Raw genomic sequence first — 16,591 nt, forward strand, 5'->3', positions numbered from 1 at the left:
ACATTATTGTTATTGCTCTCAAATCCTCGAATGTTGAAAAAAATGAGATGTTTTATGAAACTTGTGTTACACTTACTGTTTACTTTCTTGTTTTTATTTGCATTATTTTACCAAGAGGGACGATCCAGACAAATTCATACAAGTTGGACCTTGGACCTCAACTCTGCACCGTACCTCAGATCAAACGCACAACAATATGACAGTCAAATGAGTCTGTCAAGCTTTAGATTGGAACCTGCCAACTAGACAGTCCAGTATCTGGCTGCCATGCCACATCGCCCGTGCGATTACGCGGGCCCGAGCATGCAAGATAGGGTTGATCCAATTGCGGCCATGCTCAATCAAGCTAATTCTAGCGGGGACGCTGAGGCCCGCTACTGCAGTGTGTGCAAGAATGGATTGGCTAACAAAGCAGCTTTAAAGGTCAGCGTTTTGCTGCTCCTTCTTTTTGCCGTCCATATAGAGTAGTAGAGGGCAACCCTTGCGAACAGGCTGTATGCAAATTTATTTTACTACACTCGCAAAGTAGAACAAGTTGGACGGGAGAGTAACTGTTAAATGTAGTTGTGTTGCGAGCACGCAAACATCCTCACTTGACTTTCCTACTAATGAGGACAACCTGGATGTTTGTGTCATTTCTCGCCTAACCACAAGCATGCATGTATGCACGCCCACTGTTTTTTTCCCTCCCATTTTATTTGGTTTGAATATCTTGCTTGTGTGTTGTGAGGAGCCAATTATATTATCAGCAGGGGACCTCCACTTGACACCGCATAGTGATGATGATGATGATGATGGTGGCTTAATGAAATAAGGTTCCGACTCCAACTGTGCCCTTGACGTTTGCAAATGTCTTCTTTTTCACGTTGTACATTATTTGCTGAAGGTTATATTTTCAAGACACAGATCTGATAGGGGAGATCCTTAGTTTGTCAATTTAGTTGTTCACGTATGACTTAAAGCCTAGATAGAGAAGCTACATTAACAAGTTGATAACTGAAAAATAAGGAAATAGATTGTTATTGTTGATGACAAAGGGTTGTAATAGGTTGGATTGACATTATCGGGGGGGGGGGGTTCTCCTCTTTTTGAGAGCTCAGTATTAGTCATTCAGCAGCCTTCCCAAGTCAAGATGTCATCATCATCGCTTTCTCTCTCTTTTTTATCGTACATGCGCGTGTGTGCGCTTGTGTGTGTGTGCATACATGCATGCAAGTTTGTGCTCTTTAATTTACCTGAAACCTGTTATGGATTCAAGACCCTTCACCTTAACCGGATACTTCAGAGTCCCGCCAGAGTCGGGAAGTTGTTAGGAGACCAGAGGAAAGATGAAAGGAAGGAAAGATGACGCATAGTGAGATCAATACATCTATTCACTACCGCTTATCCGGGGTCAGGTCCCGGGGGCAGCAGCTTTAGCCACTTCAACCAGCTCGACATAGTCTCTCCAGCGTGTCCTGGGTCGTCCCTAGGGCCTCCCTCCGGTGGGACATCCCCGGAAAACCTCTCCAAGGTGGCGTCCAGGAGGCATCCAAACCAGATGCCAGAGCCACCTCAACTGGCTCCTCTCCACACGCAGGAGCAGCGGCTCGACCCTGAGTCCCTCCCGGATGACCGAGCTTCTCACCCTATCTCTAAGAGAGCCCGGACACCCTACGGAGGAAACTCATTTTGGCCGCTTGTATCTGAGATATTGTTCTTTCTGTCACAACCCACAGCTGACCATAGGTGAGGGTAGGAAGGTAGATCGACCGGTAAATCGAGAGCTTTGCCTTTCGGCTCAGCTCCTTCTTCTACACCACAGACCGATACAGAGCCCGCATCACTGCAGACGCTGCACCGATCCGCCTGTCGATCTCCTGCTCACTCCTGCCCTCACTCGTGAACAAGACCCCAAGATACTTTAACTCCTCCACTTGGGGCAGGTTCTCATCCCCGACCCAGAGAGAGCACTCCACCCTTTTCTGACTGAGGACCATGAGTTGCAGATCATGGCTTGATGAAGCCAACAGCACCACATCATCTGCAAAAAGCAGAGATGCTTTACTGAGGCCACCAAACCGGACCCCTCAACGCTTCGGCTGCGCCTAGAAATTCTGTACATAAAAGCTATGAACAGAATCTGTGACAAAGGGCAGCTTTGGAGGAGTTCAGCCCTCACTGGAAACAAATCTGACTTACTGCCGGCAATGTGGACCAAACTCTGACATCGGTTGTACAGGGACAGGTCAACCCGTATCAGGCAGCTCGTACCCCGTACTCCCGAAGCATCCCACACAAGACTTCCCAAGGGACACGGTCAAACGCCTTCTCCAAATCCACAAAACACATGTAGACCGGTTGGGCGTACTCCCATGCACCCCCGAGGACCCTGCCGAGGGTGTAGAGCTGGTCCACTGTTCCACGGCCGGGACGAAAACCACACTGCTCCTCCTGAATACGGGATTCGACTTCTCGATGGACCATCCTCTCCAGAACCCCTAAATAGACCTTACCAGGGAGGCTGACGAGCGTGATCCCTCTATAGTTGGGGCACACCCTCCGGTACCCCTTCTTAAAAAGGAGGACCACAACCCCGGTCTGCCAATTCAGGGGCACTGTCCTCGATGTCCACGCGATGTTGTAGAGGCGTGTCAACCACGACAGCCCCACAACATCCAGAGCCTTTAAGAACTCCGGGCGGATCTCATCCACCCCTGGGGCCTTGCCACCGAGGAGCTTTCCAGCTTTTGTTGTTTTTATTATTATTAGTTTTAGTATTAGTTTGATACATAGCAGAGTCATCATTATTGGCCAAGTATGTAAAAAACACATGGATAATTTTTCTTCAGTAGCATAAGTTAAACTAGCATGCAGTAACAAGCAATCAACACCTAACACTAAGAACACAAACTACTTAACCCTATAAAGCCAAACGTATCATATTAAATACAAGACATTTTCAGCTCTCTATTTTATGAGTAGAATTGTTTCCCATTAAAACCCTGACATGTATGATCTGACACATGCATTGCACAGATAATCCATTAGAGGACAGTATTACCCAGCTGATGGCTTTTTCAGCGACCTTGCAAGATCGCCCTAATTGAGAAAGGAGAGACACCCATATTTATTATTAGTGGGAAATGTTCTTTCTGAATTTTGGAAATACAGGGAGTCCTCAAGTTACGGCGGAGTTCTGTACCTACGCTGGCGATGTAACCCGAATTTCGACTTAAGTCGGATTTCCCCGTTAAAGTCAACTTTTAAATCAAAATACTTTGCACAGTAATTTCAAAAATATATATTTGCGTGACCCAAGAAGACACCGGAACCAATATTTCGTGTTTCATTGCTGTTGGACGGCACGGAAATGCGACGCGCCTGATGGCAAGCCAACCGGCTGATGGACGTCCGTTGCTGGAGGTAACAACAACACAACTTTAAATAACTTTAAAATGGCGTGATAACTGTGGGAAATTAGCGAAAAAGAAGGTGCTACGTACGAGGCACGCCGCCGTAATGTCGAAACAACGTAGGTCGCGTGCGACGTAGCTTGAGGACTCCCTGTACTAATATGTTTGATATTTCTGTTTATTATATTTTTGACAGTTATAAATGAACACATTTTAAGCATTGTGACCTGATGTATCAAATATGACACAAATCAAAAGTCATATGTGGAAGTTGATTTTCAAAAAAAAAGAAGAAAAAATGTTTGTTCAAAAGGACCAATAGATACTCTATTTACAAAGAATCTGAATTTTCTCTCATATATTATATTCAGGCTTCATAGAATTAAACACAATTCTTAGCTCACTTTCGTTTGACCTTCCTTCTTGTCTTACAGCTGTTCAGTAATACAGAACTCGATTAAATTAAATGAACCCAGAAAGCTCATGTGTGAAATGAATTGATAAATATGAAAATGGAGGCTAAGGTAGGCTTCATTATTTACAGACACTTTAATATTAATGGTCTGATTGTCATAGTTTAAATCAACCATCCTTACGTATTGACTGAAAACATGGATTTTGCTGTTGGTTTTAAATGAATAACAATCTGCATGCCGTTAATCATACAAGGACGGCATACATGCTTTGAGGACAGACAAACAATAATGTTTATATCTATTTTCTGCTTCAGATGTGCAAATAATTACTTTTAAGGGTTGCCAAGGAAGCAATCCAACTATAAATGTTACAATTTTCCATACGTCAATAAACAATGGGAGTCTTTTTAGTGAAGAATGCCAATCAGAAATAAAGCACAAAATAAAAATGTTCCTTCATATATTCTTATGATTTTTAATCTGGAAGATGACATATAAAAGCACAAACTGTTGGAAGTCACCATGTCCGGCAAGCAAACTTTTCATAGGCGTTTGTTGTGCAACATGCCAAGCAGCGCTGGATGTCAGGGGGGCTGGATTTAATGAGATCTCCCACCAACTAACAGATGTGGTGAACCGGCGCTCTGTGAAGTTAACATCTGCACATAATTGGACGGCGTGGCTTTTATCGAAAAACATGTTGCCAGCCACTGTTTGTGCGAGCAAAGTTGTTATCGGTGTTTATGTTATTAAATGTGCCATTGCTCGCCGCATGTGTTCTGAGACCGGAGGGGCTGACTCACATCACTTTTATGCCGAGGGGGGTCATGGGTGCAAGGTAAGGTTATTGATGAGGTGCCTGTTTGGAAGTTTTGGAAACCACTAATATGAAATGTCATACAGTGGAAAGTCTGCCAATTTTCCATCGAAAGTTTTGCCTCAAAAATCCAACAAAGCTTGAAGCAGGGTGTCTGTGAATACTTTACTCATTCACTCCCAGTCATCTTCACTGAAGCAACCCCTTCGCCCCCGTCTGTTTTATTGGATTTTGAATTATTTTGCAAAGCCCACAGAATATTGTGTTCTATTGCTTTAAAAACATGGACTAAAAGAAAGATTAGAGTCTCTTCTTTCCTCAAAGAAAAAAAAGTATATTTATATATAAGTATGTTTCCGTTTTGCAGCAATTAGCATTAGAATATAGTTACGTTTCATCATTATTCACAAACCTGTTTAAAACAGGACCCTGGATGATCTCTTATATTCTGCTACCACCTGCTGGCCGTTATTTATTTTTTTAATTACTACCATTACTTTGAGTGAAGTTTCATTATTATTCACAAATCTGTTTAAAACTGGGGAAATGAGCTTGTTGCAACATGGCCCTGGTTGATCTCTTATACTCCGTTTTTGTAATAACTACCATTGCTTCAACCATTCTCTTCAGTTCAGAGGCTGCATCAAAGCCTTCTGAATGCTCTAGCATTTAAAAAAACAACATAAAAAACGTATAAATACGTCTTGGTATGGTGATGGTAATATATTTAAAATAGAACGTATTTATAAGTTTTTGGGAGCAAAAAGACTGAACGTCTTAAATTCATATTTCAGGGGGTAAAAAGAACACTTCATCCCAATATTCCTTACATCCATCCAAATAACTTCATTACCTTGAGTATAAAAAAGTAAGATGTAAGCTAATGGATAAGATAATTTACAATAATCATACAATTTGAGTAGTTTTCTCCCCTTGGCAATCAAAGTAATCAAAAGCCCAATTACCAGATGTCTCAGAAAGTTTATCCCGAGAAACTATCCTGCGGTGTGCGATGTCTTCAGAGTGAGTGCTCGGAAAAAACAGTGGCTTGTCAGTAGAACCAGAAATGGACTTGACCTCAAAGAAAGTTTTCAATTTAGGGTTTGGTATTTCAAATTAGGGCTTCAATTAAGGGGTAACATTTCAAATTGGTAGGATTTCTCATTAGGTTTTCAACATAGTTTCAAAGTTGGGTTAGGGTTTCAACATAGGGTTTCAAAGTATGTTAGGTAGGGGTAGGATTTCAAATTAGGGTTTTAAACAAGGGGTACAGTATAATAATTGGTGCTTCTAACTAAGGTTAGGGTTTAAAATAGACGTTCAATCTAGGGTAGGGTTTCAAAGTATGGTTATGTTTCAAGATGTCATTTTTCGGTTCTGCGGTGGTTGGATTTTTGTTTGTTATGTGTGTTCTTGTTATTTTTGTCTGTGGTTGGTCTTTTTTGTCTTGTGCTCCTGGTTTCTTCCCTTGTCTTACCACGTCTTCCCTTCCCCGGGTTTGTCTCATTAGTGTTGGTGTATTTCGTCTGTTGTGTTGTCCAGTCGGTGTGGGTGCATTGCCTCTTATGTTATGTGTGGACGTTCGTGTGTCAAGTCTACGTCACAGCCAAGTCGTCCTCATCACAGCCAATAAGCCATCGCCCCAGCCAAGACAAGTCACTCCATAACAAGTCAAGTTAAGGCAAATCAGTTACTGTCACGCTCCGTTTTAGTCATGGCGACCAGTCTACTCACGTCCTGTCCAGTCATGGTGACCAGTCTACTCACGTTCTTTCCAGTAATGGCGACCAGTCTACTCACGTCCTGTCCAGTCAAGTTCCTTCCAGTTATGGCGACCAGTCAAGTCACGTCCCATCAAGTCATGGCGACCAGTCTTCTCACGTCCTATCAAGTCATGGTTATCTGCCCACCTTTTTCCTCATGGTTAGTTAAAGTTCCACACATTGCACTTGATTCCTGTTTCTCTGTGTTTGGGTCTACCATCCCTCAACCACTCAAGTTCCACCCTGACACAAGATAGGTTTTCAACCTAGGGTAGGGCTTCAAAGTTGGGTTTCAAACTAGGATTACTGATTCAAAGTAGGGTTTGGAAGTTGGATAAGGGTTTCAAATTACGTCTTCAAAATAGTTTTAGGAGGGTCTTAAATGAGGGCTTGAAATACATATATTTTTTTTAATTTTTAATTTTTATTATTAAACTAGGTTTAAGGTTTCAAAGAAGGGTTGGGGTTTCAAATTAGGGTTTAAAAATACAATTAGGATTCAAAATTAAGGTATAAATCAAGGGTTGGGGTTTCAAATGTGTGTTTTTAAACATGAATTAGGGTTTTTAATTGGTGTTTAAAAATAGGAATACGGGTTAGGGTTAGGGTTTAATCTTGGATTATGTTTACAAATTAGGGTATAAAAATAAGAGTAGGGTTTTCGATGATAGTTTTAGTGTTTCAAATATAGTATAGGATTTCAAACTAGAGTAAGGATTTCAAACTAATGTTAGGTTTTCCCTTACACAGCTCAGTCTTGGTACAACAACAAACATCCCATTTTGAAAAAAGAGTCTCTTAGTGGAGATCCAGTTGCTGGGTATCTGTGGAGCGCTCGTCATTATTTGTGTGCCGGGCTTAAAAATGTGACTCATTGCCGTCGACTGACTGGGCAGACTTGTGAATCAGTGAGGTCGCTGCTGATCAAAACGTACATTTTTGGTACTAAACGACTGGGTCAAATACCAGACAGACTGCCGGGTCAAGCGGGCAAGGCAACCAGACGGCCTAATGAATCAACCCTTTGACATTTGTGAATCACGTATTGTTGACGGCGATGCCGTATTCTGCGGCCATGTCCACGCAGATGGCTTTGGAACGACTACAGAGGCACGCGCGCCGCCGTGCTTCATTAAGTCCGATGAACTGAGCGCACCTGTCGCGACCTTCCCTCTGTTTTCTCAAGAGTCCATTTATTTATCCATCCCCAAATAACTGATATTGATTGAAGTGCATTTTGGAGGCAGAAGCGTGTAATTAGCCGCTAGTGACTCGTGCTGATAAGTAGAAAAATATGAAAAATGTTAATCCCGGCATTAGAATCGAGAAGAGCTTTACGTCTCAATTGAAAGAAATGAGAATTTTTAAAGTTTGTAAGCGCTTTCCTTAGAGCCTAATTATTGAAATAACTTTGAAATAAACTATGGCTTCAGTAAACTTGAATAACAGTGAGTTTAAAACACTTTAATAACAATAAGCAGTTTTCTAGCAATGTTTGTTTTATGGCCGCAGAGTGGCGGAAATTGTTCAGACAGCAGTAGGAGGAGCGGGCCTGGGTAATTGCTATGATTGGAATGTCAGCAAGATTGTGGCATTAGCTTTTATTGTTCAAAAGTGGAATTAACTAGTTCAATGGAAGCCCACTTATTTGCATTTTTGGATGACATAACCACAAGCAGCCTCTCCGTGCTCGGCAACCACCAGTCCGTGTTTCGTCTCTATTTGAGACAGCAACAGTAAGTGTTGCTCCAAACAAGCAATATTCTAAAACAAAAAGTTCACTTTCTTTTACTATCAGTGTTTCTTAATCACCTCACTCACACATACCAATTTTTAACATTTAAAAATCAAACACAAAACATGGGACCAAATTTGAGCAATGTCGCGGATGCACATTCAGACGTTTATTGAATGCGAAACAGCCAAATACAAAATTAAAAATGTAGAAGAGGCAAAAAGAGATACGGATGTCACGTGACTCGCTTGTTTACGCCACCATGTTGGCAGGATATATTCTATTCTAATATTGCCTTTGTGGAATATGAATGAAACAACCAAAATCAACCTGTTTATATCTATCTCAACGAGTGGCCATTTTGACATCATAATTGTTCAGGACTCGGGTAACAACCAATCGCGGCTCACCTGTTTTCTGAGTTTGGTCATGTGACGTTCGTAAACTGAGCTGTGATTGGTTGTTATCTGAGCCCAACCCCTGTGTGATGTCATTTTTAATCGATGGGAAGTGGCAAAATGGCCGCCCCTTGAGATGGATAAAAATGGGTGGAATTTGTTTCATGACTCATATTCCACAAACACAATATTAATCAGAATACCGTGTTTAGACTAGTGGGGGCGTGTACAACATTTTATTTATTGTCAATAATTATTTTTCTTTGATAAACTAAAAACAAACTGCACTATTCTGAATACATTGGGTTTTTTTTTACCCGTAGTGGTTTAGTTATATGAACCACAATAAATTATGTTGTTCCAAACCAAGTTTATTGAGAGAGACCAATGTAATTGCTTGACTATATGGATTATTACTATTTTTTTAAGTTCATTAAAAGTGTTTTTTTTTCCCATGTCTCAAATGTATCCCAAATATATTTTGTAGTTACAGTATTCACAAACAATCATACTGACACCAAGTGTCATTTTAATAGGAATCATAGTAATGTCATGTTATCATCTGGTTCATCAGATTTATTTTTTGTAAACATTGAATTAATTGTATTAGGCAGTTTTTTTTTTTGGTCCCATTCTGGTCCAGTTGAGGTTCCTTGGTTATCATCTAACATTTCCTCTTTTCCATCCCTGGTTCTGTTTTCTTATCCCCTTATCACAAGTTTAGGTCAAAAGTTTAAATAAGTTTCACAGTATTTGCGCAAGAGAGATAAGATGTGTATTTTTTTTCAAGAGATAGCCTTTTTTTTTATATATATATACATAGGGAAAGAGTTAATAATAACATAAATCATGGCTTCTATGTGCTCCACTTCTGTATCCGTCCCCAGACTTTATTACATTTTTGCTTTTCTCTCACATCACAGGAAAAAATCCTGCTTTTATTGCAAGTTATTGAGTTTTTTCACAATTTAAAACTGTTCCCGGTTTGTGATATACTTTCATCAAAATATCCAAGGAAACGAGAATTATAGAATACCCTATTTCCTGTCTTGTTTGACTCACCTCACATGCAAGACAGATAATGAAAGATTTACTCGATTTAATTTCACACATGATTGCTGGATGGCACTCGAGGTTTATAAAGCAAACTAAAATTGATCTTTTTCCCAACATTTCATCTATCTTATTCTGTACGCTATAACATCAACTGAAATAAGACATCATCTCCATGAAGGTTTATTTTCCAGTACAAAAAGCAGCCTGACCGACTGAGTTCCGTGCCGAACCATCATCGTGAACGTCACAGGCTGTTTGTCCTTGCGACCAATTCAACAAATGCAAGGTGCGCAGAGAAATACTGCAGAGCGCCGCTAAATCCACTCAGGTCAATCCAAATGACAAATGCTGCGGTTGCCCGCTGCCTCATTTATCAGCATTAAGTCAAATCAGGAAGAGATAGAGGCAGGTACTGGAGGAGGCTTGCGGTGAGTGTGTGCGTGTTGTTTATCTTGCGTGTGCATCCAAATGTCAGATGCATTTAAAAACAGACATCAATTGATAAAGAGTTTTGCATTGAAGAGCTCAAAGCCCGACTTCCTCCTGCATCCTTTTCTATAGTCGCCTATAATATTGTCGGACCTGCCAGGATACTTTACAATGTTGTGTTAGCATTAGCATAAATGCTATCATTACAGTTTTGTAGTGTTTGTGTATGTTTATATTTATATTTGCGTGTTCCTGGCCAAGGCTCTAACCCACGTGACCATAACGCTGAGAATCAAGTGTGCTAACTAGTAGACTAAGATGCTAACGCTATTTCTAAAGCATCTGAGGTTTGACTAATTTACTTTTTGTATATCACGAGTTGGCATCTGCTATAAGTACCCTACTAACCTTACTCCTATATCCGGGTCACAGCACCAATGTAACGGTGGTCAGTTTTGTTGCACAGACTTCACTTTACAACTTGGCAACAAACATAATTTGCCCATTTGTATTTACAAGAGTAACTTACATTTGAATCAAATTTCTCATTTGGAGAGGGGGAGCGAAAAAGCAAACACATAAGCAATTATTCCGCACATCTTTAATTTAATCACATTGCCTTTATTGAATAGATGTGATTGAATTAAAACAATCAGAAAAGCAGAGCTGATTCATTGTGTTAGTCTAATACAGATTTATTGCTGTTGTCCTTTTATGCACAATGGTTAATACACACAGAAGTGAAAGTGCAAGTGAAAGATTTCAAGGCAGATTTGTTAGTGGGCGTGGCCGTGAATAGTCATGATTTAGTCCAGTGAAGATTTATCACTCTGAGGCGGATGAGACAAAGGTGCTGTGTTTCATTTTGTACTTTAAAACTGTTTAATGTTGATTTTTTTTTTTTTATCAGATCTGTACCGCATGTTCTCACAACAGGTTTAATGCAGAAACATTATTATTATTATTACAATATATTTCATTTCATTCATTCCTTTTTCATTCGGTTTCCCTAATTGGGCATTGGGATGAGAGCATTTTGTTTCTTTTTTTGTTTCAACTATTTTTAACTACATTCTTGACGCCAATAGACTGTCGCCGACGACTCTGTTGGATTCTGCCAGACTGAAAAAATGACAGACTGTCGTGTCCGCCACTTAGAAGAAGGAAGGTCATTTAAGAATTGTAGTTTACTTAACTATTGTTATGTTTTGATTTTCAACTGTTTCTGATTTCTCCCTTGCAGTTGCTGGGGAAACAGTTGGAGGGCGGAGCCTGCTGACACACCTGCTGCCCATTAGGTCATCAGGCCAAAATAAAAGCCTGGCAGCAACAGAGAGGAGGAGGTTATTGCTCCGTGACGCTACTCACCATACCTGACGTTTTGATACTGCTACCTTTCTAGCGGCAATCTTTCTTGGTGTTGTGGACACCACTAGTAACTAGACTAGTAGTGTTTTTCTTTCATCTACTTTGTATACTACACTCCTCTCTGTTTTATCCGCCCTCCGGCGTGATTTTGTGTTTTCTTGTTTTTGCCCACGACGTACACCTTTTTGTCGTCGTCGCTTTTTGTTGGTTGATTAAAATTGAGTGGCTTTCGCCCTGGCTGGATCTTCTCTTTTCTTTTGGGGTCCAACAAACACTACCCAACCGTGACAACTACTTATTTCACAATACTTTTTTTATTTAAATAAATAAAAATCTCGCTCTCGACAAATACTCCATATATTTGTTTAATTAATTTTTATTGTTGTTACAGTTTACAAATATTTTGTTCTGCCTCCCTTTTATTTTGGGTGTAATTTCACTGTTGGCCACTATTATGTTTGACATTGTGAATTTGCAAGCGGAAGAGTGAAACCAGGAAGTATTTCAAGCTCAGCCAAGTTTTTGCTGGAGATTCTTGAATGTCAAATCCTCTTTAATCCTGTTTTTTGTGCCTACAAAAAGTGACAGCTCTAGATTAATTTTATGATGCCGAGTCTGTCTTTGGACATGGTTAGTGATATATATATTGTGAGATGGCAACTTTGTTAGTTTAGGGGAAAAAATATATTTGTTTACTGTAAATTCAGAGGGATTGGTACACAGTTTCACTGTAGAATATTTTTATTACAAATATTTTCAAATGTGTTTGTATTATTTTAAACGTGCACTGAAGGACATTCAAAAACAAACCAAGCATCATAAATGCTATGAAATTCAAATGACGAGAGAGTATGCAAATAGGATATTTCTATCTCACTGATTTTGCTTATTGCAGGGCTTATCTGGAAGGTAGCCAACACCATTGCTGTATTCTAGTACATTAACATGTTTAAACGTGTGTTTTATTAGGTTTAAATGTGTTTAAAGTACATGTGAAGGATAAAACCATAACAATGTTTTTATATGGTCTCTATATGTTGGATTTTCGCCTATTGCGAGTGCTTTTAGAACATATCCTAAGCAATAAACAGAAACAGAGACTCACTACATGCAAAACGGGTGGATGGTTCCATTTTACACTGGTTAGCTCCTCTTTATAAGCAGTCTCAGCCCATTTGTAATTAATGACGTTTTTGCAAGACTATTTGTCCACTGCAAAGACTGCAGAGGGCCAAGCTTGTAAATAAGCATCATGTTTGTCAGGCCAACTGCTGTTTAGCCTCTGCAATAATAGATGTTGGATGATAATTGTGCAATAAAACCCGTCAGCGTTTGACTTAGCACTCGAAGGACAACCTACAGGAGCGGCGATAAAATAGCGCGCTCATCTTTTGACCCTGCGTTGCCCCTTGCGGCCAGCACGGGCAGAATAAATCATGCTGACTTGGTCCTTTCACACTCAACCGGACAGCTGCTGAAATATTCCAGACGACGAGGAGAGGACTGTCCAGGGGAGGTAGGGTTCAAGTGTCAAAGCCTTGCTGAGTAGGCCAACAAAGTCGATCAGGTAGAGAGCAGAGAACGCTGGTGCAATAACACAGAAGTGAGAGTGATACATTTGTGGGTCGGGTCTTCGACAGCTGAGGTCATATTTGGCTAAATGGGAATATAATGGAAATGTAATTAAATTAGTAGTATTTGGGGCTAACAAAAAACTTCCAACCCAGTAATACTACTAAAATGTGTATATTTCTTTAAATTCCTTTTTATGTTTTTATACTATACAGTGCTAGTTTTCATTATTGAACAGTTTCATTATGTTGGCAGAAGATCCAGAGCCACTTTCAAGTAACTCCCCTGTCTGAAACGTTATCATCTAGAGGCACTATCAAGGAAACATCAACATCCCCTATGGGTGCAATATCCCTGCAGTCATGACCTAACCTAAAGGTAAGCAGAGCTGCATTAGATTACTTGAATGCTCCGTGAAGATGATGAAATTGTTTTTATTCATGGGAGGAACAGTTCATATACTATACAAGGTCCATGGACACATCAACAAACAACACGATGCTAATTGTTTTACCATGGAGACTCAGTTCTTTAAAGTAATATTGCTTATGTAAATAATTACTCTCCTGAGCGCTTTTGCAGAACGTTGCAACAATTACCATAATAAGCAGATGAAAATTTACCCAACATGTTTCTCTACTCATTAGTCTTTAGATGTGATGCAAACGTATATAAACGTATATAACGCATTTATAACACATTTATGATTGGGGTCAAGTTGTATTTTACAATTTTAAAAATGTACAGTTTCACAAGCTACTTCATGTTAAAGATTAGATAGCTCTTAATATGAAAAGAAAATGCACTGAGCCAACGTCACCAACGCCTTACAAATGCAATTATGCCATCTAGGGGCAGAAAAAAAGGCCTCAACACAAATCAATATCGCACTCGGGTTTTTTTTTACAGTGCATCTTTTTCATTTTAACAAAATTTTATGAATTGTGAATTTATTGTATCAATGACTAAAAGATGCAGCCATATTTCTATTAGTTAAAAAAAATCCACTATTACGTTAACAAGAGTATGAAAACTTAGCAAAATATATATATATTAAGAACAGATTAATCATGAGTTACCCATTGAAGTCATTCGATTAATTACGAATAAAAAATGTAATCACCTGACACCCCTAATATATATATATATATATATATATATATAAATATATATATATATATATATATATATATATAGGTGCCGTATCTGGGTCAGACCCATGTAAGCTTCTGCGGGAAGAACTGCAAGATGTCATCTGAAGCACGCGGAAGACAAATTTTAAGAATATCTATGGAGTTAAAATCATGCCAAAACTTGCAAACACACAAAACGTGATTCATGCACACAAAACATGATTTACAGACACAAAACGTCATTCACAAACTAATGGATTTTGTTCTACATACACAAAGAAGCATATCTTCAATTACAAAAAAAAAAGTGATAAAATATCCTTCAAGTGCAAAAAAATCCTTCGCATACGTAAAAAGCAATCCTACAACTACGGACAAGTCACGTTACTTTTGGCACTAATATTCTGCCGAGCGGATCTACGTGCCCAAACTCCAAGATCCACTCGCGCAATACCAGTAAACTTTACAGCAGGGGGCGCTGTTGAATCAGCGCCGTATATAGAGAAAATGTTGCCAACTCAAAACTACTACGCTGTGATTGGTCAACTGCTGGTCACATGACATATGGACGCCTTGTTACCCTGCTGCTGCGATTACGTAATGTATTGCAATCGGCGTTTCCAGAGCCGTGGGTGTTTCTATTGTCATCGCTTAGATATTGCAATTATGCCGTGTTGCTCAGCATAGCGTTGTTCACAATCACAACGACCAGGCAGTGGCGTTATGATGCAGGGTTAGAGTTAGGGTTAAATAAATATATATACATATATATTTTTTAAGACTTTAGATTAATGACGTGTTAGCAGACCAGGGCCCTGTTTTATCTAGAGTTAAAATCGATTATAAGTTACAATTGGCTTTAAGTCCAGTCACTCACTACAGACTTCACTCTCTGCTTAGATCAATTCAACAGCGCCCCCTGCTGTAAAGCTTACTGGCATTGCGCGTGTGGATCTTGGAGTTTGGGCACGTAGATCTGCTTGGCAGAATATTAGTGCCAAAAGTCACGTAACTGTTGTCCGTAGTTGTAGAATTGCTTTTTACGTACGTGAAGGATTTTTTTTTGCACTTGAAGAATATTTTCTCATACTTGAAAGATTTTAGTTTGCACTTTAAATATGTCTTTTTTATTTTTTGTAAATGAAGATATGCTTCTTTGTGTGTAGAACAAAATGCATTCGTTTGTGAATGACTTTTTATGTGGCTAGATCACATTTTATGTTTGCAGGGGTTTGGCATAATTTGAACTTCATAAATATCTTGTTCCGTTGCTGCTACATGGAAAATAAATCAGAGATCAATCAGCCGCACAGTGGGACCCAATGCTCTAACTCTTGGCGCCTGTATCTGCTTTGCCTTTCTCGCATGCTCCTGCAAAGAAAAGTGATGGCAAAAGGCAGCAGCGGAAAACTTTCACTGAGCTAAGCCCCTCTGCTACCTCGAGCCCTTGTGTCACCAGCCTGTTAAGAGTTTAATCATGGCGGCCCGAGCTGACAGGCTGTGTTATTGGAGCACATTGCCTCCTTGGCTGGTCATCCTGCAACACGGGAGAGCAGCGCCACAGCCACAGACTGTCTCTTTTTGGGGGCATGGGGGATGTAGTGGGTAATTTTAACGGTGCACCAACCCCAGCAAGCGCTCCCAAAGCTGAGAGCGCGCGTGATGGATGTTCTTATCGCTCGGTGCACTCGGTCCAGGTGCCTGCACAGCAGGGAGTGGAACCGGGGGAGATAGCGTAAAGCTCTTCTGTTTTATGCCCTACTAGCTTCCCCAACGCTGACAGAAAAAAAAGAGCGCTGGGGAGTTGCGGAGGGGGTCCAGTCACCATCAACATATTAATTTTGACTTTTGAATGTTACTTTTGCCATCTTTTAACTAGTGATGGGAAAATGAAGCTTCATGAAGCACTTGTGATATTTTTTGACTCCCCTAAATGGTGCTCTTGGTTTAAATATAAAGGCTAGTGCAAAGGAAATTGATTACATTTCCACTGCATCTTTCAACCAAGAGTGCCATCTAGAGGAGTCAAAAAATATCACAAGTGCTTCATGAAGCTTCATTTTCCCATCACTACTTCTAACTTTATTACAATATGGTCACCCATGTATTCACCTATTCGTGTTTTTGTCCGTTGGACCTATCCTCGGCTACTCAGAGAAAAATGTGCCATTTGACTTTTTTTTGCTTTTCTGAAACGCACAGACGCCAAAGCCTCATTGGTCCCTAAGTCAACAAAGGCAGAGCAATCAAACCGAAATGAAATAACCAGATGTAAACGTGACAAACACTAAATACAAAACAGATAACAACAAAAGGCTGACTTGAATCAATAACACGGAGGATATAAAAATAACTAAAATAGGCTATGTCCACCCCTTTGAGCCACATTGGTAGGACGGCAACACACACAGACCTAACATGGATTCAAACCTACACAAGAAAAACAAAATGTAAAACCCCAGATGGCTGATACAAGATGGACAACAAACTATGACAGCAACGCAACACA

This window comes from Leptonotus elevatus, chromosome 1 (assembly GCF_054856555.1).
Source record: "Leptonotus elevatus isolate MCC_2025b chromosome 1, RoL_Lele_1.0, whole genome shotgun sequence".
In the NCBI taxonomy this organism is placed as follows: Eukaryota; Metazoa; Chordata; class Actinopteri; order Syngnathiformes; family Syngnathidae; genus Leptonotus; species Leptonotus elevatus.